At 37.0% G+C, this 26,159-nt stretch overlaps 1 protein-coding gene across 10 annotated transcripts in view; it reads left to right on the plus strand.

Annotated features, from left to right (window-relative positions):
* The window catches only part of LOC111063658 (fibroblast growth factor receptor-like 1), a 369,331-nt gene that overhangs the window by 80,438 nt on the left and 262,734 nt on the right, over positions 1–26,159 (plus strand). The window lies entirely within an intron of this gene.

Here is a 26,159-nt window from a genome sequence, read left to right on the forward strand (position 1 = left end):
ATGATATCAGCGGGCTCGCTTCGCTCGCTTGCATTTTTCATTTGAGCATGCTTCATTCCATCAGTAAGTCAAAGTACTGTGAAAACGCAGAATAGCTGAGTAAAACACTGATTTTGCGAGTATGTTTGATGAAATATCAAAGTCACCTCATCACAAAAGTTTTAGACCCTAGCTAAGCCTCTGTACCAAATTTGAACATTTAAAAGTCTATTACTTGATGAACTGAGAAAACGCAAAAAATCGTTAATTTTGGGCGTATCTTTGACGTTATTGCAAATTCCTTCTGAAACAACATTATTACACCCTAGACAAGCTTCTGTATCAAATTTGTACATTTTCTTTTCATTTATTCTCGATAAAGCTGAGAAAATGCTAAAAAATCTGGTGTGGCGCACTCACACAACTTTCCTTGCCGTTATGAAAATTGATCAACTGACGCTAGTGTTCCCGCGCATATCAAATCTACTATTCTAAGATCTGAGACAGCTGGTGACAGGACAATAGCGCTGCAGACACACGAAGTCTGCTATCTCTTCATAGTGAATGATTTAATAGAATCAACAGTTTGCAATTGAATAATCTTATTTTTTCGCATTTCGAGCTTATTTTCAATTTTAGGTAAAAATGTTACTGAACATAAATTGTAGAGATTTTCATGCTAAATCTTTTCCAAATAATTCTTTTAGTTTGAATTGTATCTGAAGACTGATAATTGGGAATCTAAAATCAAACTTTGCATAGATGGGGCGGTGCTCCTGAAATCTTTACGGGTATGGGACTTATGGCAGTTGATAGAGCTTATCAATAACTATTTCAGGTATGAATTTAATCAAAATAGTTGGAGCCGTTTTTGAGAAAATCGCGAAAAACCCTGTTTTTGACAACATTTTCTCCATTTTAGCCGCGATCTTGAATTGCATTTGATCTAAATTGTTCGTGTCGGATCCTTATATTGTAAAGACCTTAAGATCCAAATTTCAAGTCATTCTGTTGAAGGGGACATGAGATATCGTGTACACAGACGCAGACGCACATACACTCATACACACATACACACACACACACACACACACACACACACACACACACACACACACACACACACACACACACCACACACACACACACACACACTCACACACACACACACACACACACACACACAACACACACACACACACACACCACACCACACACACACACACACACACACACACACACACACACACACACACACACACACACCACACACACACACACACACACACACACACAGACCAATACCCAAAAACCACTTTTTTGGACTCAGGGGACCTTGAAACGTATAGAAATTTAGAAATTGGGGTACCTTAGTTTTTTTCGGAAAGCAATACTTTCCTTACCTATGGTAATAGGGCAAGGAAAGTAACAACGCTTGAAAACGCATATTTTGGGCATATCTTTGGAATTTTTTCCAAATCCGTTCTTAGTGCGCCTCTAAGGAATTTGGAACATACCTTCCAAATTTGAACGTTTTTGGTCCGGTGGATCTTTAATTCTACGAGTGAGTGAGTCAGTCAGTCAGTCAGTCAGTCTGTGAGTGCCATTCCGCTTTTATATATACAGAAGATTCATATTAAAAGTAGCCCAAAAGAAAAAATACAACTTTTTTTTTGTGTAGTTGAGAAGTTGATTTTGTGGTAATTTTTTTTTATTCATATTGAATGAAAAAGACTAAGAAATTGTCAAAAAAACACTGATTTATTGATAATTAGAAAGATTATCAGAGATTGACAATGGTGTAATAACCGAAACCGGTCTTTCTAATTATCAATAAATCAGTGTTTTTTTGACAATTTCTTAGTCTTTTTCATTCAAAAAATACAACCCTGAAATACTACGGAGGTCAGGAAATATGAGAAGTGTAAAGAGGGGAGACAAAATGCCAAACATAGAGAAAAAGTAGAAAAGATTTCACAAGTAGTCGTAATTCTGATAAAACCGAGATAACGAGTGAGAGAGAGATAAGAGATGTCGCATAATTGGTGACCTCAGACGACTTGAAATAATGAGTCGCCCATCTTCCTTATAAAGAGGCGCTTTTAATAATTAGCAGACTTTGTTAGCTCTAATTCAGCTCCCTCCAGCTGCTAATAGGGATGAAAACACCCCTTGAAATTAGAGAGAGCGCGATGCCTTTGAAGAAGGTGATTCCGGAAATTTATTATTCAATGTGTGATTCAAAGACATCGCTACCTTTCAGTTAGTTCTGAGTAATTTTGAAAGTTAATGCTTTAAAACAGTTCTATTAATTTATCCAACTTTAGTAGTTCTGTGAACAGTAGACCTCACGCAGTTTTCTCCTCCACAAGTATCTGAGGTCCGGTAGATGATACCATAGAGAAACAATAGCGTAAGTAGATATCCCATGGTATAGGGCGTTTATGTCGCAACTTTTACTGTTATCCCAAGTCGATTACTGTCGATTATTGTCGATTTTCACTGTTTTGACCAGGTAAGAGTGTATGAACGGCACAATATGAGAGACTACCAGCGTCATAAAGCTTTACAGGAAAGAACTACGTGGACTATCAGCTTGAGATAACAGTAAAAGTTGCGACATAAACGCCCTATACCATGGGATATCTACTTATGCTATTGTTTTTCTATGATGATACCTGGTCGTGTGTTAATGGGGAGGATATTTTATATCCTTCTTAGAGAATCGACAATTATTTGTTGATACACCGCCGTTTTATGAAGTTACGTCACATTATTATATTATCGTTATTCTAATTGCATTCAATCTTTTTTCTCATTGATTAATTGTTCATACTTTGTAAAATTCGTTGAATAATTAGCATTACCGTCATTTAATGTAAATTAGTGTATAAGCCAGTGAATATTGTAACATACATAAATAAAGAAATCTAATCCAATCTAATCTGATGTCACCTGTCTGCAATGTCAACAAACTCAGTTCACGTTTGAAATTGTATTCCATATGATAATTCATCAAGTTCCGTGATAATCTTTCCATCTGATAAAAAATTTCTCAACTATTTTAAAATTAATTGTTCTTCAATCAAGAATATTATAAATTTCTTCATATTATTAGTTCATTCAATCATTTTTCATTTTATTTTTAATCACCTATAATATATGTTTTTCCAAATGTGAGGATATTGATATGTTGGGCAGGCATCATAAACAATATTGAAACCCTACCTTATAGAAATAGACACTGCCAGACATCTGTGTGATGCATGCAATGAATAATCCACTTGTCAGCTGATCGATTACTAGTAGTTCAGTGAACAGTGGACTTCACGCAGTATTCTCATTCACAAGGACCTGATTGAAACTAAAGACATTATGGAAATACAGCGATAGACTGGCTTCTCCACACATCTGTTTAATCACTTGTAAACTGATTTATGATGAATAATTCTATAGTCTGATTTTTACTCTAATATTGGCGTCTGAAGGAGGCTCCTTTTTCCTTTCATATTATCCTTGAAATGCAAAATTTCCATAAACGTTGTATATACGTCGACGCGCAATTAAAAAAGGAACATACCTATCAAATTTCATGAAAATCTATTACCGCGTTTCGTCGTAAATGCGCAACATATAAACATTTAAACATTTAAACATTGAGAGAAATGCCAAACCGTCGACTTGAATCTTAGACATCTCTTCGCTCGGTCAATCAATAATTCTATAGTCTGATTTATCCTATCTTCAAAGTGGATGATATACAGGGTGGGTGAAAAGTCTGAGAACGGCATAACAGCTATAGTGATATCAGAGTATGAAGGAATTCATTTCTTTTCATATTATCCTTTAAATAAAAAATTTCAAAAAAACTTTGTGTATACATCGACGCGCAGTTGAAAAACGAATATTCCTGCCAAATCTCATCAAATTCCATCAACGCGTTTGGCCGTAATCGCGTTACATACAGACAGACAAAAGAAAATCCGAGTTGAAACATAGATCTCAATACGATCGTTCAAAAAGTGATGTAGGCGAGATTGGGGCAAAAAGAGCCCCCTCTTCCACTTGACCCACGATAGGCAAAGGCAGAGAATCGTCAACGCTGTTCTCTTATCTTTTTCCACTGCGGTTATAACGTGAAACCCACTATGGGGACACCAATCATGATCACAACAGAAAACGCTGCTATAGTGGATTTTGAAAACCCACCTGGATTCACTTTACCTAGTTCTACCAGATGTGCTTGACACTTTGTCTGTTTGTCTTCTCATTTGGTGGTGAAAATCCTATGACAAATATTGTCTTTGCAACTAAAATCATGGAGAACGGTAATCAGGCTTTCTTGCTGTTACTAGCCTCACATTATGTTCTTCTCCCTCTTATAGGACATCAACTTTAAATTTAATGTGAATAACTCTGAAACCGCTCGAGATATAGATGTGCGGCTTTCGCAATTCATTTTATCTTGAATATTAAATATTCATATTATAACATATAATAACAAATTTTGTTTCGAAATCATGTATCAATCAACCTTCAATGTACCTTCTCAATTAACAAAAAACAGTATCAGGGCACCGAGCTTCGCTCGTTATTTATTTATTGATGAACACAACACAATAATCCTTAATTATCCGCCATTTTTCTCAAGAATATTACGGAGCTCCTGTAATTTTCCAAGAAATGAGACTCATGTCAGTTGATAGGGCTTATAAATAGCTATCTAGGGTATAAATTTGAAGAAAATCGTTAGAGCCGTTTTTGAGAAAACCGTGAAAAACATGGTTTTTCAGTCATTATCCACCATTTTGAATTTAATTTTATTGAATTTCTTATTGTCGGGTCCTCATGGTATAAGGACCTTAAGTTAAAAATTTCAAGTCGATCGGTTGATTAGGAATGGAGTTATCGTGTTCACAGACATACACACATACACTCTCACAGACCAACACCCAAAAATCATGTTTTTGGACGCAGGGCACCTTGAAACGTATAGAAAACATGAAATTAGGGTACCTTAATTTTTTTTGGAAACAATACTTTCCTTACCTATGGTAATAGGGCAGGGAAAGTAAAAATGATTGGAGAAGGACTAACAGGCACAATCTAAAACTCTTTTTTTCACAGTCCCCGAATTTTGATTTATACACCATAAATATTTCAAAAAGTAGGTTAGGTTGCATGAACTAGAATTCAGATTCAATTTTCAGTCCAAACATTTGAAAACAGAAAAGCTCTTATTTAGATTGTTTACAAACCAAATTAAATAACAAAATAACACTCACTAATCACTTAAAACTGTAAAATGATGATCAACTTTGGAAATTATGATATACTCCAATTTAGAATGATATACCATGTCATATCAACAAATCAGATTATTTTGATCGAGTCGATTAAAATTTCTAGATATATTTTCTCATGAAAATGAGCTGATTGATTGCTATTAGTTTAACAGCTGAACAAAAATCTGTCTCTCTTCCACACAGGCACTCGCATCTTCCGACAGACGACGAAATTATCATGTTTTTTTCCAAGGATGAGTTATTATTATCCTTTTCATGTCCTTCAGCGAGTTTTACAAGGGATGAGACCTAGTGCAATCGAATTTTCATCTTAAACCTACTATGTTCCAAATTTCGTGAAAATCGTTAGAGCCGTTTTCGAGATCCGTTGGACATACTAGATATCCAGATAACCATATAACCATATACAGAAATTGCTTGCTTAATATAGTAGGATAGGATAAGAACTTTTTACTTTTGACTTTCTAATTGGAAAAAATGGTTGGATTCAAAATTGCGGCTCCAAGTTGATCAAAAATTTTGTATGAACAGAAAAGTAGTTTATTCCAATCGAATAGGATCCCCAAGGCCTATAAAAACCAGGTCAAGATACCCATTCCCCCTATGGAGCGGCCATGTTGTGGGGTTTTTATGGTGGTACAATTGAAAATCCAATCCAATTCAACTCACTCGTAACAAAATCATGCATTATGCATTTTAAAAACAATATTCTGGTTCAGATGATATGTGAATTCAGGTACTCAATTTTTCAATAATGAAATTTCATAATTGACCGAGCGAAGTGTGGAACTATAGGCCAGTTCCAATCAGGTACTTGTGGATGAGAATACTGCGTGAGGTCTACTGTTCACAGAACTACTAGTAATAAATGATACAGTAATTTATCTATTCATTATTAAAAATTGTTCTCATTCTTGTAACTTATGCACTATTATTCATAAGGCATTGGGAAGGGACAACAGAAATAATATGTGATGTGAGGCTAACCAGAAGAAGAGTTTAAAGTTCCCGATCAATTAAATCTAAAAATTAACAATTCAGTCTCCAGTATCTTCCTAAATACTGATTCTTTAACAATTCCTATTACTAATAACACAACATGTTATGTTCAATCTACAATGATAACAGCTGGAAAAAATTGAAAATTGGTGAATTAGAACCCCACAAAATGGCGATTTTGCAATGCATCACGGGATCGTGTCATGACCTGTATCTATAGACCTTGGGATAACTAATGAAACCTCTAGTATTCTTGTATTTAATCCTTTCGAATATGAAGGATATTTCCTTCCCAGGGATATTTGTCAAGAAGCTTAGTTTGAGCTGTTTCCATACTTTCCCCAACTTTGTCTCTGGTAGAGAGTTAGTGGGGAGGATATTTTTAATATTCTTTCCGAAGAATGGACATTGATATGTCCAAAGCTCCGCCAATTTATGTGGATGCATAGCAATATAATTATCTTTAGTTATTATATTACAAATTGCTTTTTCATATCATATACAGTTCAATAATAATTTTCTTAGTCTATATTATGTAAATTATTCATCTATTATTTTGCTGTATTGTAAGCTATTGTATATAAGTGTATAAGCCAGTATATATTGTAATCTACATAAATAAAGTACACAATCAATCAATCAATCAATCAATCTCTCTTGGTAGAGAGTTAGTGGGGAGGATATTTTTAATATTCTTTCCGAAGAATGGACATTGATATGTCCAAAGCTCTGCAAATTTATGTAGATGCATAGCAATATAATTATGTATAGTTATTATAATATTACAAATTGCTTTTTCATATCATATACAGTTCAATAATAATTTTCTTAGTCTATATTATGTAACTTCATCTATAATTTTGCTGTATTGTAAGCTATTGTATATAAGTGTATAAGCCAGTATATATTGTAATCTACGTGAATAAAGTACTCAATCAATCAATCTGATATCAACTAATTTGTGCAGGAATTGGTCAATGATGGACCCAATAATCTGAGTAAATTGGTGGCCAATTACTGGTAAAGAACAGCTCAATTTCAATCTATTAATGAACCAAGTTCCGAGATTAGACTTGTTGTAGGTGTTCTATAGTGAGGTACACGTTATAATGGCAGTGGAGAAAGATAGGGGAACAACGTTGTCGATCCTCTAGTCAATGCCTTCTATAGACGGTAGCTGATACAGGTTTATTGATGTAATATTAACTGTCCATTCTCGTTTAAAATACTCAATCATATTTTATTGAGCAACAAATTTTATTTTTCAATAATTTCAAATTAATTTACACTAGTAGTTCTATGAACAGTAGACCTCACGCAGTATTCTCATCCACAAGTACCTGATTGAAACTATAGACCTTATGGAAATACAGCAATAGACTGGTTTCTCCACACATCTGTGTAATCAATTGTCAGCTGATTTATGATGAATAATATTCTATAGTCTGATTTTTACTCTAATATTGGCGTATGAAGGAGGCTCCTCTTTCCTCTTATATTATCTTTGAAATGCAAAATTTCCATAAACCTTGCATATACGTCGACGTGTAATTAAAAAAGGAACATACCTGTCAAATTTCATGAAAATCTATCATCGCGTTTCGCCGTAAATGCGCAACATTTAAACATTAAGGAAATGCTAAACCGTCGACTTGAATCTTAGACCTCACTTCGCTCGGTCAATTATCCTTGAAATGCAAAATTTCCAAAAAACCTTGTATATACGTCGACGTGTAATTTAAAAAGGAACATACCTGTCAAATTTCATGAAAATCTTTCACCGCGTTCCGCCGTAAATGCGCAACATATAAACATTTAAATATTCAAACATTTAGACATTAAGAGAAATGCCAAACCGTCGACTTGAATCTTAGACCTCACTTCGCTCGGTCAATTATTAGGATGTACAATTTTGTGAGTTATTTATCAATTCTACATCGTTGAAAGCCGATCTGGCAACAGAGCAGAGCCAGAGAGAGATAGCGCTATCCGCTTTGTTGGATGACAGACTAGGATAAAGTGAGGTCCACGTTATAATGGCAGTGGATAAAGATAGAAGAATAGCGATGCCGATTCTCTGCATTAATTGATTATATTTCTACACTGTCAAAAACATAATTGGCTTCGTTGTGGACCTAGAAAAAGATAGTAGCACCGACTTTGTCGAATGATAGACAAGGATAGCAACACCATTGCCAATCAAACACTGCCATTATAACGTGGACCTCACTATAGAAAGCTACAAGTTTCAAGTAGCGGATCGGAAGGGATTTGGAAGATATAATACGATTTGTTTCAAGATCAATTAGCGAAGTTTGGTTCGAAGTTGACTGAAGCTGGACAATTGCCGGGGAATTTCCAGGGAAGAGGAAGCCGTCGGAAGTTGCAATATTAATCACTGCCTCTTCAGGTTAGACTGTACAGGTGAATCGGCCAACTTATTTGACGGGAAAACTGAGGCAGCTTCCCTGATCGAAGCTTCGTAAAATCCTCATCACTCAAGATGATTTAAGTGGATGACGGGCCGTAAATGACCACTTCAAACATTGTGGCTCGGTCGATATCAGCTATTATCAAGTTGTGCAATTCTATTATCTTATTAAAATCCTATACCATTGAGCGTGCAACTTCTGTTTTTATGTTTAGATGTTTAGATGTTTATAAGTTTGTATTTCACCGGATCTCGAAAACGGCTCTAAAGATTCTCACAAAATTCAGAACATAGTAGGTTTATAATATAACAATTCGATTGCACCAGGTCTCATCCCTGGGAAAACTCGCTGAAGGACATTAAAAGGATAATTGACCGAGCGAAGTGAGGTCTAATATTCAAGTCGACGGTTTGGCATTTCTCTTAATGTTTGAATGTTTGGATGTTTAAATGTTTGAATGTTTAAATGTTTATATGTTGCGCATTTACGGCGAAACGCGGTGATAGATTTTCATGAAATTTGACAGATATGTTCCTTTTTAAATTGCGCGTCGACGTATATACAAGGTTTTTGGAAATTTTGCATTCCAAGGATAATATAAAATGAAAAAGGAGCCTCCTTCATACGTCAATATTAAGTTGCGTACACATATTCGCGCTTCCAACCCGCACCGAGCACGCTCCTCCCTCGTACCACCCTCGTACCGCCCTCGTACCACCATCGAACCACAGTAGCCCCGCCCATGCACCCATCATGAACGTTACGGAAGATGTTAGATCTTCTCGCGTTCCCCGGTCGAACCACTGTTGCTCGCCGGGTCGATCATCAATCGCTCTGCTGGAGTGACGTTCGGTTGTGGAGCAGAGCGAAAGTCTGTACGCACATCTAGAGTAGAAATCAGACTATAGAATTATTCATCATAAATCAGCTGTCGAGTTGACTATAAATTGCATGCCATGACGCATGCAATTCAATATCTCAATGTAACTTGGTAGAAAATTAACAGCTGTATAGACTATAAATTGCATGCCTCATTGAATGCAATTTTCATGCACTATTAAATAGGATGCAAAGAACTTATAACAGCTCGTCTGGGCGCCTGGATGTCTTCTGGTTTTCTCGCGCTAAATTCCGGAAAGCGTTATATGATAATTAAATCTTGTGTAAGCATGATCTGATAAATAAATAGTTAGTGTATCAGTGTGGATGTGCTTATAGTTTGGGACGTCGTTATAACTGCACGAGGTCTACTGTTCACAGAACTACTGGTAATTTCCTTAACCTATTTATCATAGGTGAGGAAAGTATTACCATAGAGAAACAATAGCGTAAGTAGATATCCCATGGTATAGGGCGATTATGTTGCAACTTTTACTGTTATCTCAAGCTGATAACTGTCGATTATTGTTGATTTTTACTGTTTTGTTGGGGTGAGAGTGTATGAACGGCACAATATGAGAGCCTACCTGCGTCATAAAGCTTCACAGGAAAGAACTACGTGGACTATCAGGATATCTTCTTATGCTATCACATTCAAAAAAAAAAAAAAAAATGCTCATCCATTGCAACAGGTTCATATCAAAATTATCGGCCGTCTCAAATTTTCGATCCGAGTTGAATGGGATTTTCCGGCTCTATCCGGCCGAACTAACTAGTCGAGCTGAGACAACAATGTGTTCCTAACCTAAAATTGTTTCACAGTCTTGTTTGTTTTTTCAAGTTGATCTGTTTTATAAAGTTTCAACTATGGACAATGAAGAGTTGATAAGTTTGGTTCAAGAGCATGTTCCATTGTGGGATATGCGAATCAAGAGATATCATCGTCGTGATATTCAAAGGAATCTGTGGACAAAGATTGCTGAACAAAAAGGGATCTGAAGGTAATATCATAGAGAAACAATAGCATAAGTAGATATCCCATGGTATAGGGCGTTTATGTCGCAACTTTTACTGTTATCTCAAGCCGATAGTTCATGTAATTCTTTCCCGTGAAGCTGTGTGACACTGTTAGTCTCTCATATTGTGCCGTTCATACACTCTCACCCCAACAAAACAGTAATAAATCCACAGTAATCGAGAGTAACCGGCTTGAGATAACAGTAAAAGTTGCGACATAAACGCCTAATACCATGGGATATCTACTTACGCTATTGTTTCTCTATGGTAATATTATTAAAATGAATAAATAATCTAGTGGATATTAATTTGTTTATTCAATTTTAAAAATCTCAATATAATCATTGTTTTTGAAAAAAAAATGGAGGCTAAGATAGTAGTTAATTCAATAATTGGCAACTAGACTGACGTAAAAGGTTGCAATGGACGACCATATTCGACCGAATTAACGGCCGGCAGATTCGTCCGATCCAACGGCCGAACGAATCAGTTGAATACGGTTCTAGTGGACGGATACCATAAATCCCGAGCTCGAAAACCAGCCCTTAGAGCGCTTGTTTAATAAACACTCTTGGTTTGATTAATTTTACCATTTTCTTGGTACTCCCTTATGAAACTCCTGCACCCTTATTATCAACATTGTTCTCACGGAAATGTCTGGTTTCACCCTTGTTAAGGCTTAAGGCACAAGAGGGTTGCTACATGCTTACTTATCCAATGGCTAACTATCCGTGAACTTCCCTGCGGCCACAGTATCTCTCTTCCACCAAATTGTTTATCCCTTTTTCAGTTTCTATCTCTCTTTCCTCCACTTGTTTCTCCCATTCCAGCCTCACACTTTCTCTCTCTCACTCTGTTCAACTTGTTTTTCCATTTTCCAGCTTCTCACTCACTCACTCACTCTCTCTCACTCTGTTCCACTTGTTTCTCCCTTCTCCAGCTTCCCTCACTCTCTCTCTGTTCTACTTGTTTTTCCAATTTCGAGCTTCTCTCTCTCTCTCCCACCAACTTGTTTCTGCCTTTTCAAGCTTCTCTCTCACACTCTCTCTCTCTTCCACTTGTTTCTGCCTTTTCAAGCTTCTCTCTCACACTCTCTCTCTCTCTCCCACCAACTTGTTTCTACTTTTTCAAGCTTCTCTCTCACACACACTCACTCTCTCCCACCAACTTGTTTCTCCCTTTTCAAGCTTCTCTTTCACTCTCTCCCACCGACTTGTTTCTTCCATTTCCAGCTTCTCACTCGCTCTCTCTTTCACTTGTTTTTTCCATTTTCAAGCCTCTCTCTCATACTCACTCTCTTTCTCTCCCACCTACTAACTTGTATCTCAATTTTCAAGCGTCTCTCTCACTCTCTCCCACCAACTTGTTTCTTCCATTTCTAGCTTCTCACTCGCTCTCTCTTCCACTTGTTTCCCCTTTTCAAGCTTCTCTCACACTCTCTCTTTCCCTCTCTCCCACCAACTTGTTTCTCCCTTTTCAAGCTTCTCTCTCACTCTCTCCCACCAACCTGTTTCTTCCATTTCCAGCTTCTCACTCGCTCTCTCTTCCACTTGTTTCCCCTCTTCAAGCTTCTCTCACACTCTCTCTTTCCCTCTCCTTCACCAACTTGTTTCTCCCTTTTCAAGCTTCTCACTCTCACTCTCTCTCCCACCCACCAACTTGTATCTCCCTTTTCCAGCTTCTCTCTCTCTCACTCTCTTTCACCATTTGTTTTTCCCTTTTCCAGCTTCTCTCACACACACTCACTCTCTCTCTGTCTCTGTCTCTCTAAATTTGTTTCTCTCTTCTCCAGCTTCTCTCTCACTCCAACAACCCCTGTTGAAAGCCATCTGGGACCAGTATAAGTAAAGCATCCCCTCATAATAATGAATCGGCACCCCTATGGTCTACCAACAACGTTTAACGCGTCATTAATGATTGAGTCTCTCCCCCCTCCCCTGGGGGTGATCAGTGATCTCGGGCCTCCTCCACCACACCACCTCCATCAACAACTGCTTTGCATACCGCACCAACTACGGTTTTGAAATTCCCTTGCCAAAGAAAACAGAGGGGGGGAGAGAGTCCGGAACACTGGAAGAAAAAAGGAAAAGAAGAAGAGGAAGGAGAAGGAGAAGAGGAGGAGGAGGTTGAGGAGGAGGAGGTTGAGAAGGAGGAGGAGGATGAGGAGAAGTGGAAGAAAGAGAAAATGTAGAAGAGGAAGAAGGAGAAGAAAAGAAGAAGAGGAAGAAGAAGAAGAAGAAGAAGAAGAAGAAGATGAAGAAGAAGAAGAAGAAGAAGAAGGGAACGAGGAAGAAGAGCGGTGAAGGAGGAGGGGGAGGTGAAGGAGGAGGTGGCGGTGGAGAAGAAGAAGAAGAAAAGAAGAAGAAGAAGAAGAAGAAGAAGAAGAAGAAGAAGAAGAAGAAGAAGAAGAAGAAGGAGAAGAAGAAGAAGAAGAAGAAGAAGAAGAAGAAGAAGAAGAAGAAGAAGAAGAAGAAGAAGAAGAAGAAGTAGAAGAACAAGAAGAAGAAGAAGAAGGAGAAGAAGAAGAAGTGGAGGAGGAGATGAAGAAGAAGAATGAGAAGATGATGAAGGAGAAAAAGAAGAAGAAGGAGAAGAAGGGGAAGGAGAAGAAGAAGAAGAAGAAGAAGAAGAACAACAAAAAGACAAAGAACAAGATAGGTCCATCTCACAACAGAGCAAAGGGTGAAAAAGATACTGCTATAAGCTTTGTTGAATGATAGACAAGGATAGCAATATCATACACAAGATACAAGAATCACCACAAAATGATACAGTATCAAAACAATATGATAATTGATTAATTGATTATTTTTCTACACTGTCAAAAACATAATTGGCACCGTTGTGGACCTGGTAAAGGATAGTACCAACGCCGGCTTTGTCGAATGATAGACAAGGATAGCAAAGCCAAAGTTGATCAAATACTGTCATTATAACGTGGACCTCACTATAGACTTTAAACAGCTGGAGTCAGAAAATTGGCTTTCCAAAACGGGGCGTAGTCACAGTGAATAGTTGCTGCAAAATAAATCTCTATTTTCTCATTTCTATATTTGGAAACGTTTTTCCTTGACGAAATTAAACATTCCTAAACAATTCCAAAAAAATCTGGTTTGGTGCACTCACACAACTTTCCTTGCGTTATGAAAATTGATCACCTGACGCTAGTGTACCCGCGCATCTCAAGTCTTCTATTCAAAGATTTGAGCCAGTTGCTGACAGGGCAATAACGCTGGAGACACACATGAGGTCTGCTATATCTCCATAGTGAATGATTTAATAGAATCAACAATAATTTGCAATTGAATAATCACATTTTCTCGAATTTAAAGCTTATTCTCAATTTTAGGTGAAAATGTTACTGAACATTAATTGTAGAGATTTTCATGCACAATCCACTCCACTTGATTTTTTCTTGTTTCAATTGTATCTGAAGCCTGAAAATTGGGAATCTATCTGCATTGATGGGGCGGAGCTCTCGAAATTTTCACAGATATGGGACTTGTGGCAGTTGATAGAGCTTATCGATGACTATTTTAGGTATGAATTTGATCAAAATCGTTGGAGCCGTTTCCAAGAAAATCACGAAAAACCCTGTTTTTGACAACATTTTCACCATTTTAGCCGCCATCTTGAACTGCATTTGATCGAAATTGTTCGTGTCGGATCCTTCCTTATAGTGGAAGGACCTTAAGTTCCAAATTTCGAGTCATTCCGTTAATTGGGAGATGAGATATCGTGTACACAGACGCACATACACTCATACACACACACACACACACACACACACACATACAGACCAATACCCAAAAACCACTTTTATGGACTCAGGGGACCTTGAACGCATAGAAATTTATAAAAATTGGAGTACCTCAATTTTTTTCGGAAAGCAATACTTTCCTTACCTATGGTAATAGGGCAAGGAAAGTAAAAAACGAAAACTTTACACTATTTTTTCTTTATCTTATTTTGTTTTCAATTTACTTTAGAAATTCAATTTAAACGTGCACTGTAAACGAATACACCCCGCTTTGGAAAGCTAATTTTTGTGACTCCAGCTGTTCAAAGTCTAGAACTTAGCTAAATCCCGAGCTCAAGAACCAGCCACATTTAGAAATACCATTGCTAATCAAACACTGCCATTATAACGTGGACCTCACTATAGAAGTTGGAAAGAGGAAAGTATGAGATTTAGATAAGAAGAGATTTAGGAATCGTTGAAGGAATTCTTGAAAAAAAATTTTTCAACGAGAGTGTGGAAAAACGAAAAGACTTGTTTATCAATAGCGTGAGAAGTAGAGAATGGAAGAGATGTACCTTGAAGGATGGATCAGAACAACTAGAAGAAAAATCCTTTTTCTTCTCCTTCTCCAATCCTCTTATTCTTCTTCTGCTTCTTCTTCTTCTTCTTCTTCTTCTTCTCCTTCTTCTTCTTCTTCTTCTTATTATTATTATTATCCTTTTTCTCCTGAAGGATGGATCAAAACAACCAGAAGAAAAATCCAGCGTGTGTTATTTACTGATAAGGAGTCGATACTTTTTGCTAGGGTAGTTTGCTCGCCATTTTGGATGATTTAGGGGATGGAGTGGACCATTCAAAACGGCTTCCATTTCAGGGCACAGGTCTCCAATGATGCTGGGTGGAAAGGAACCACTATAGTGAGGTTCACGTTATAATGGCAGTGAGGAAGATAGGAAAACAATGTTGCCGATCCTCTGTCTTGTCAATGCCTCCTATAGACGGTAGCTGTTACAGGTTTATTGGTGTAATAGTAACTGTTCAGATGAAATTAAATAGAGAATGCATTTATTCAAATGCTAATTAATATATAACTATTATTCAACGAAAATCCCAAATAAATGCTGCAAATCACCCCGAAGACTTCTGCTACTGCAGATATTGACAACAGATTTAACAGACAGATGGAAATTCGATGAGAACTACTATCCAAAAATTAGTTGCTAGTCCAAATTATATACTATAATAAAATATTATACGCATACGCATACGCCCTATATTATACGCATGATAAAATATTATAATAAATATTCCCAGGAATAGCTCTGATTGAAGTAGCAATGCCCAATCAATTTTTCCGCAATAAATGCATTTCAATCTTCAACTTGGTGCCAACCTAACAAAGTCAACTCAACTTAATGCCAACCTGACAAAATTATCAATCTAGTTACCAGTTAACAACTGTTTCGAAGAGGTACTCTCTCTAGATTATAGTTCCATATTAACATATGGTATGGCCTTTTTTCAATTATAATTAAGAGAATAAGAAAAATATACATGCTAAAAGACGAACTTTAAACCCTTAAGAACCACACTTAGAGTTGAAATATTGCCAAAAGATTTCTTAGTGAGCCTCTAAAGGGCCAACTGAACATACCTACCAAATTTGAACGTTTTTGGTCCGGTAGATTTCTAGTTCTACGAGTGAGTGAGTGAGTGCCATTTCGCTTTTATATAAGAAGAAGATGAATATTGATAGTGGACATTCTCAATGGAATCTTGCTTCACTTCCAATGTTAGCCATTCCCTTCCACCTTTTTCATTCTTCTTCTCGTTTCTTCTTCTTCGTATTCTTCTTCTTCGTCTTCTTCTTCTTCTTCTTCTTCTTCTTCTTCTTCTTCTTCTTCTTCTTCTTCTTCTTCTTCTTCTTCTTCTTCTTCTTCTTCTTCTTCTTCTTCTTCTTCTTCTTCTTCTTCTTCTTCTTCTTCTTCTTCTTCTTCTTCTTCTTCTTCTTCTTCTTCTTCTTCTTCTTCTTCTTCTTTTTTTCGGCTTCATGAGCAACTATGTGAAGGAATCGTGACTGAACGTTTCTGATCATGTCTTGTCTTGTCTTGACTAAGTGGTATGTGCCTAGCCTGATAAGTCATTGCAATTAGACATGACTCCATAAGCAGTTTTGTGACTGAACCGGACACGTGTGTGTTTTTACTTTCCTTGCTTGTATTGCTTTCCGAAAAAAATAGTGTGTGTGTGTGTGTGTGTGTGTGTGGTGTGTGTGTGTGTGTGTGTGTGTGTGTGTGTGTGTGTGTATGAGTGTATGTGCGTCTGTGTACACAATATCTTATCTCCCAATTGACGGAATGACTTGAAATTTAGAACGTGAGGTCCTTTCAATATAAGGATTCGACACGAACAATTTCGATCAAATGCGATTCAAGATGGCGGCTAAAATGGCGAAAATGTTTTTCCCCTGAAAACAGAGTTTTTCGCGATTTTCTCGAAATCGAAATAAGCTCTATCAACTGCCACAAGTCCCATATCTGTAAAACTTTCAGGAGCTCCGCCCCATCTATGCAAAGTTTGATCTTAGATTCTCAATTATCAGGCTTCAGATACAATTTAAACAAAAAAATCGAGTGGAGAAGATTCAGTATGAGAATCTCTACAACTAATGTTTTGTAACATTCCACCTAAAATTGAAAATAAGCACGAAATTCGAGAAAATGTGATTATTCAATCGCAAACTGTTGGCAACTGTTAATTCTATTAAATGAATCACTATGAAGAGATAGCAGACCTCGTATGTCTGCAACGTTATTGTCCTGTCACCAGCTGGCTCAGATCTTTGTTTATAAGTAGACTTGATATGCGCAAGAGCACTAGCGTCAGGTGATCGATTTTCATAACGGCAAGGAAAGTTGTGTGAGTGCGCCACACCAGATTTTTTATCTAGCTACTAACTCCATTATCTAGCTACTAACTCCGGACACGTGTCTGATCATGTCTTGTCTTGTCTTGACTAAGTGGTATGTGCCTAGCCTTATAAATTCCAAGAGAAATTTGAATTAGTCTGCACGATGAGTGGAATGTAAAGCCATGAACTAAAGAATAGAAGAAGATAAGAAAGATGTCGAGATTTTACGAGTTTGCTGTCGTCCAATTTGCCACCAGACAACAAAACAAGTGGCGAAGCTGAATGAGTGAACTTACAGTCTGTATATACAATAAACTTCTCCTCCTCCGTAGAAGAGGAGAAGGAGAAGGAGTGAATCAGGTGGAAGTGGAAGAAGAGGAGGATGAGTAGGAGGAGGAGGAGGCTGTTGAGGAGGAACTGTGCATTCACAACTTTTCGAGATTTTGAGTTTCTAAAGTAACGATTACAATGAAAATGAGACCACAAACTTATAGTGACTCAACTTTGTAGTGCAAAACAAAGGAGAAAAAGTTGAAAGAAGAAGGTTAAGAAGAAGGAGAGAGGGAAGAAGGAGGAGGAGGAGAAGAAGAAAACGGTGAAGAAGAAGAAGGGGAAAAAGAATAAGACGAATGAGGATGAGGAGTTAGAGAAGTGAGAGAAGTGAGAGTAGGAGAAGAGGAGAAGTAGAATGATGAGAAGGAAGATGAGTTGAAGGAGGAGGAGAAGGAGGAAGGAGAAAAATAAGAATAAAATAGAAAACGAAGAAGAAGAGAAGAAAAAGGAGAACAAGAAGAAGAAGAAGAAGAAAGAGGAGAAAGAAAAGAAGAAGAAAAAGAAGAAGAAGAGAAAGAAAAAGAAGAAGAAGAGAAAGAAAAAGAAGAAGTATAAGTAATAGGAGTGGGAGTAGAATTGAGAGTAGAAGATTGAAGAAAGAGAGAAACATGAGGAAGAGAATCAAAATAAAAAATTGTGAAGACGAAGTGGTATATGGTCAAGATGAAAAAGGAGGAAAAGTGGAAGATTAATAGAGAAGAGGAGGTGGTGATAAAGGAGGGGAATAGTAGTAGTAGTAGTAGGAGGAGGAGGAGGAAAAGGAGGAGTGGAAGGAGGAAGAGGAGGAAGAGGAGGAAGAGGAGGAGGATGAGAAGAAGAAGCGAAAGAAGTAGAACAAGACAAAATGAAAAGAGGAAGAAGAGGAGGAACGAGATGAGTGGGAAGATGAGGAAGAAGAGGGAGAAGAGAAAGAACAGGAAGAAGAAGACGAAGAAGAAGAAGAAGAAGAAGAAGAAGGAGAAGAAGAAGAAGAAGAAGAAGAAGAAGAAGAGGAGGGAGAAGAAGGAGAAGAGGAAGAAGAAAGAGAAGAAGGAGAAGAAAAAGTAGAAGGAAAAGAAATTGAAGAAGAAGGAAAATAAAGAGGGAAGGAGCTGGAGGAGGAAGTGGTGGGTAGTATGAGGAGGAGGAGTGAAGAGGTGATGGTGAAGGAGTGAATCAGGTGCAAGAGGAAGAAGAGGAGGAGGAGGAAGAGGATGAGGAGGAGGAGGCTGTTGTGGATGAGTAGTGGGGGGGGAGGAAGAGAAGGAGAAGGAGGAGAATAATATGAAGAAGAATAAGAAGAAGAAAAGAACAAGAAAAAGGAGAAGTAGAAGTAGAAGGAGAACAAGAAGAACAAGAAGAAGAAGAAGACGCAAAAACCAGGTTTGCCATTGTTAGCAGCAGGTATTATTTGAAAAGGCTTCTCAAAAACCCGTGTAGCATCTGGTGATAAAAGAAACTTGTGTCGCCTGTGTTGGAGTTTGTTCCTCACTCTCTCTCTCTCTCTCTCTCCATGAATGCCTCAGCAAAGTTCATCAACATCATTTTATTGTCGGCACTTATTATATAGTGAGGTCCACGTTATAATGGCAGTGGATGAAGATAGAAGAATAGCGATGCCGATTCTCTGCATCAACTAATCATATTTCTACACTGTCAAAAACATAATTGCCATCGTTGTAAATATAGAGAAGGATAGTAACACCGACTTTGTCGAATGATAGACAAGGATAGCAAAAGCAAAGTTGATCAAAAACTTTCATTATAACGTGGACCTCACTATAGTGAGTGTGAGAGAGAAATTGAGCAAAGGGAACAGAAGAGGATGAGATTAGAGATGGAAAACGGAGTGCTGTTAAAATATCGGCGAAAGATGCATGAAAGGACGCTAGTGTTCCCGCGCATTAGAGTCTACTATTCAAAGATTTGAGCCAGCTGGTGACAGGATAATAACACTGGAGACACACGAGGTATGCTATGTCTTCATAGTGAATCATTTAATAGAATCAACGGTTGCCAACAGTTTGCAATTGGATAATCACATTTTCCCCGAATTTCGAGCTTATTTTTAATATTAGGTGAAAATGTTACTGAACATTAATTGTAGAGATTTTCATGCTCAATCCTCTCCACTTGAAATTTTCCGTTCAAATTGTATCTGAAGCCTGATAATTTGAGAATCTAAAATCAAACTTTGCATAGATGGGGCGGAGCTCCTGGAATTTTTACAGATATGGGACTGATGAAGCAGCCCTCGTGTGTCTCCAGCGTTGATAGAGCTTATCGATGACAATTTCAGGTATGAATTTGATCAATATCGTTGGAGCCGTTTTCGAGAAAATCGCGAAAAGCCCTGTTTTTGACAACATTTTCGCCATTTTAGCCGCCATCTTGGATTGCATTTGAACAAAATTGTTCGTGTCGGATCCTTATAGTTGTAAAGTATTGGAAATTTGGGTAGATAAAAATCCCTAACTGAAGTATTAATAGGTCTGAGTAAAGTAACTGGCTAATATCGCCAAATAGATAACAATAAAGATTAGATAGCATCAGCTTGTTCTGGCTAAATGGTACAAAAACCTAAAAAGGAATTGAAAGAATTTGTTGCTAATAAATATATATTATATAAAATATTTTGAAGGTTGAGGTTAGGTATATACATTCAGTGATCGGCGACCTAACGATCGACCGAATCGAGCAACGTAGAATCTGACCAAACCCCTTGGCAGAGCTCTATTGCAACAAAACGGTATGCAATTTGAAAGAACACATGGTCACGTGGCTAACTATTAGGAAGCATGAAATAAATATTAGTATATAGAATATTAACTAGCATGTAGAGAGCATAATTAAAAAACCTAATAAAAATAATTAAGTGTATTCAGGAAATAGGAGGTACCAAGCGCATGAATACTGAAACAAATTTGCATGCACCAATAGCACAATGGCAGTTAATAGGCGGCAATAGTATGCCAATTCAAAAATATTTATATATATTTCTATAAATGTTTGGGATTTATGTTAAATTATTGTATAGTCTATGTTATAGAGATGGCCCGAAGGCAAAGAAATTATTAAACACACAACTTAAGTAATAATTTGATATTTTTGTACGATCTATTTGAACCTTAAATGGCGGAGGACTAAGATATTCAAATTTTATGTTAATTTGAAAGTCGGGAATAAGAATTGTAAAATTCAGAAAGGAGAACCATCACTCGCCAGCCAAATGCCACCATGAGAGGACCCTAAATATTTTAGAGCGTAATACCTTGCTATAAGTTAGATCAAATTATTAAATTTCTTAAAAGACTTTGTGATGCTCTTATAAAGCAGAAGTCATTTTCAATTTCAAATAATTTTTGTAACCCCTTGGAAGAGACGATTCCGGCTACCATATTCCAGGACCACCAGGAGTTGGATCGACATCGGCGGCTTATAAGAAGATTTCGACACATGAGTGAGAAATATTGAATTAGTGATGGGCGCCCTAGTGCTTCGAATTTATCTAATAATCAAAGCTAGCTCGTCGAAAGGGTTTTATTATAAATTAAGAATTTAATAAAAAATACTTGCGCAAGTAAATATAGTATTAAAGGTATTTTATTAAAGGAGTAAATGGATCAATACATTTCAGAAAATTCTATTGAATCAAAGAAGTAAAATCTAGGCTATTAAAACATATTCATATGATCTTTAATTTTTGCAATATAATTTGCGATAGTTTGTTATAGCTCTAATTCACTAGATGAATTGCTCTACCTATTCCATCAGGTGCCAAATCTTGCACCCTGAGATAAAATATATATTCAATACAAAGAAATCTACTAAGTACTAGAGAATTCAATATATATATTTGGATTATTAGTTGCCAATTTATCAAGTTGATCTTAAAGAACCTATTTTTAATTGAATTGTCCAAGTCGACAAGTATTAGCAAGCTCATATCGCAGCTACATGCAAAAGGATGCATATGATTTTAAGATAAAGGCACATGGTAATGATTCGTGCCATAAATCTAGAGTATAAAGTTTAGCCTGTGATATTTTACTGATTTCAATTATTGTTCTATTTTTATTATATATTATATTTTTATCGCTCTTTATATATTTTTGCCTTGATCTAATTTTTGCATTATTTGTTAATATATGTATCAAATTGTTTATGGTGTGCAATTTATTTTAATTCCTCAACACTATAGTATAAGTATCATATTTATATATATATTTATTTTTTAATGAATTACAAGAGTTATAGGGGAAACTCATAGCTGGGCCTATAAAGATTTTTATGAGACTGAATCCTAAAAAACCACGACCTAATTTTATAATTATATCAAATATTTCATGCTCTACCGACTGATGCCAAGCAGGAGGCTACTCGTTATTTAAATATAAAGAATAACGTCACAGAAACATGGCGCCCAACGTGGGGCTGATGATGAGAGCTGAGCTCATTAAATAATTATTTGAAATTAAGTCAATACCCATATTGAAGATAATATTGAAAGACAAGTCTAGTTATATTAAAATTTATCGTGGATGGATAATGAAATTATAGATAACTTATATGAGTATTGAGGAAAACAGGCAAAGTAAACTTTGTGTTACTTTTTGGGGAATCAATAGCTTTAAATAAAGAGAAATTATATGTTTTAAAGAAAATTTTATATTATTGTTATTGTAAAAAATATATGTTTTATAGAGAGAGATTATATTTTATAAGCCTAAACTGCTATTACTTTCTAGTCAAGAATATATTATGTATTTAAGCCGGTTGGAAAATAAGTCACAGTCTGTAAACTAGTCAGGAATTAATATTAAACATTGGGGGTGCTAGAGCATTATAAAAAACTCAAGTATAAATACCTTGTCTTTTGAATATCCAAACACTTTGCACATAACTGTTTCACTGTAAGTCCCAGTTTGTGTCTCTTTTTTAAGCATTTTCGCTTATTATTTATCACTTTTTTAATTAGCATTTATCATATCTGACACAATGAATCACACTCCCGCAAACTCTGAAGTTTCATATATGTACGGCGGTTGCACAGATCCCACTTTGTCGACTCCCAGCACATCAAACCCCACCATGGTAGATGCCAATACGCCACGAGAAAGGGAACCAGGAAGTGTCGGGTCGATAGTCTTCGATCCACAAGGTCTGCAACCTCTATCATCCACTCGAATCGACGCCGCTGACACACCATTGAATCAACGGATAGCAGAGATCAACTTTGAAGGGGGCGAGGAGCAGCCTGCAGAACCCGCATCTCCAGAGGCCGAGTCACATCTGAGCAAACAAAGTCTATTTTCAGTCACAGAGCTAGATCCATTAAAAAGGTAATAATGGAACAAACTAGCAGTATGTTCAATATTATGTTACAAAACACAATGGATAATATGATGCAGGAGATTAAAAAAGAGAATGCTGCAATAAAAGAGGCAAATAAGCAAACAGTGGAACAGGGCATGAAAGAGACAGCAGGCGCTATAAAATCAGTAGAACGACGGTTGGATACTATTGAGACTAAAGTAGAGAATCATAGGGAAGAATTAAAAGCAATGATAAATCTACAGAAAGAAAGTCAGGATAAAGTTACGGCAGGATTATCGGAAAGGTTGGATACGGTTACCTGTGAACTCAACGAAAGGATAGATAACCTAACCACACAAATCACTACACCCATTCAGGATTTAACAAATAACATTAAGGCCGATTGCCATCAAGAAATCAACAAACAAATTACCGTTGCCAATCAAAATTTAACAACTACAGTTGACAAAAATATTAACAGTATTAAAGAAATACAAAATAAACAGATTAATATGTCCACAAAAATGAACCAACTGCAAGGTAGCATCAATCAAAACACAGAAACCTGTAAAGCTTTAAACGGAACTCTACTAATTCAAAAATCCACTCTGACTCAATTAGATCAAGAAATAAACGCTAATAAAATACACATAATAGTCAATGGCAGATGGCACAGGAAAAAATAACAGCATTAGAAAATCATATCCAACAACGACCTCAAGGAATTCAAGCAGATAACATCAACTCACATAGTATATTGCAAGGACTGGGCAAATTTGATAATACTGATCGCCATTTGCAACCTCAACCATTCATTGATCAGATAAAATTAGTACAAACTCTTGCACCTACCTCTTGGAGCATGTGGCGTCTTCGTTTGACTAGTTTATTGATTGGCGAACCCCTGATGTTCTTTCGGAGTAGAGCCCATGAATTTACATCATTGGATGAGTTTGTAGCTGTCTTCCTGGAACAGTATTGGAGCAGAAGTAAACAGTTGGACGTGCTAGCGGACATCATATCATGCGATTTCAACCCTAACTTAGACGGTGCATGTACCACTTTCGTCACTGCCCTACAGTTCAAAAATTCTCAATTGAGCGAGCCCATTAACGAATCGGCATTAGCAAGTATTATTCTAAAGAAACTACCGTATCAAGTTAGAATGGCACTCGCCACACAACCCATTACTGATTGCAAACAGCTGATAAATCATTTATATGGCATACAGTCTGTGATGGCAATGTCAAACCACCGTTCAGACCAAAGATACACACAGAATCAACATAACTCAAAAAGTAATCAGTATAACCGCCAAAATTATGAACCGGTATCATATGATCGCTACCGATCTGCCCCTCAATTTGAACGCCGCTATGAGCACAAGCAAAATGGTAACTGGAATAATGAAAAATTTCAAAATCACACAACCAACCATTACGCCCAGCAGAGCAACCGCAGGAATCACTATGATGGCCGTGATCGATTAAACTCAAATAATAGTCACACTCAGAACAATTACAACATAAATTACAAACCGCCACCTCAACAAGTAAGCACAAATTATACATTAGCGCATGCAACAGGATTGAATCAACAAAAAACCCGGAACCCAGCACCCAACGACCCGTCACCAGATATACAGAAAACTACAGCTAATAAACCATGACTATATGATACCCCCGATATAACAAGCACAAGCTCAAATGAAACAAACCAAGAAAAACAGGATATTTCAACGTCATACACCACATTCAGAAATGATTTACCGGGGACTTTATTAGAAGAAATGGAGAAGGAAAGCAGGCTACCGGATATCCAAATGCGAGCGTATATCGATATCGAAATATATGGAATGAGGGTTCAAGCATTAGTAGATAGTGGTTCACAATGTAGCCTCATACAAACAGACATATTTCAACGTCTGAAAGAAAAAACAAAATTAGCTACTCTACCGTTAACCAACGTATATGTATCAGGTATCAGTCCAGGACGGCGAATACATATAACTACTCAATGCTTACTGGAAATAAATCTTCAACAACAACAATTCGCATATACATTTCTCGTATTACCTGTATCCGGTCCACACATAATAATAGGTACAGATTTTCTACAACATTTCCAGGCCTGTTTAAATTTCCAAACCTCGAAATTTCATGCTTTTACCGAAACCGAAGCATACAAAGTTATAGTACCCCTTGATCTGAAGAAACGCACTGAAGGAATTGCTGAGGTACATTTCGCTCACTACATGGAAGGCGCTCCGAGGAAGTTGGGTATCCACGGAATTGAAAATGCTATGGAATATATGGAGGTATTAAGCCTAACAACGAAGGACCGAACACCGTCAAGAGCAGACTCTAGTATCGAAGAATTGTTAGAGATACTGATAAATAGAATCCATCAACGTACCGATTGGCATCCTGACATTAGACAGGAAATAATTCAAGTATTCCGTAAAAATGCAGACGTTTTTTCCGAACAACCTGGTCTAGCTACTCACTTCGAATGTTCACTCAATGTTAAACCACACGACACGTATTACCGCAAATCATACCCCATACCTTTCACCTATCGATCCGCCACCATAGCAGAAATCTCTCGCATGGAACAACTAGGAATTATAGAAGAATCCACAGCACCCTATAGTTTGCCGATTGTGTGTGTAGCAAAAAAGGATGGAACAGTAAGACTATGTCTGGATGCTCGCGCCTTGAACCGCATATTGGATGATGACCGAGAAGGACCAGATCAAATTGAACAAGTTATGCAAACTTTCCATGGCAAGACCATATATTCAACGGTAGATTTGAGCGCAGGATATTGGCAAGTCCAAGTAGCACCGGAATTGCGCGATTATTTATCCTTTCTGTTTAATGGACGCAATTATAGGTTCACTCGTTTAGCGTTTGGATTAAGAAATGCCATGGCTATATTCATACGGTGTTTGAGACAGGCGCTAGGAGACGATATCAGAGACTACTGTACATTATACGTGGACAATGGATTAATAGCCTCACAGAATATACGTGAACATTGCCAGCATTTAGATATAGTATTTGATAGATTGATAAATTGCGGATTGAAACTCAAACTATCGAAGTGTGAATTTTTTGCGAGAGAAGTGAAATATCTAGGACACATAATCACACCTACTGGCATATCACAGGACCCGGACAAATTATTAGCCATCAGACAATTTCCATCACCAACCAACCGTAAACAATTACAAAAGTTTATTGGATTTTTACAATTCTACCGCC

This window comes from Nilaparvata lugens, chromosome 9, assembly GCF_014356525.2.
Source record: "Nilaparvata lugens isolate BPH chromosome 9, ASM1435652v1, whole genome shotgun sequence".
Lineage (NCBI taxonomy): Eukaryota > Metazoa > Arthropoda > Insecta > Hemiptera > Delphacidae > Nilaparvata > Nilaparvata lugens.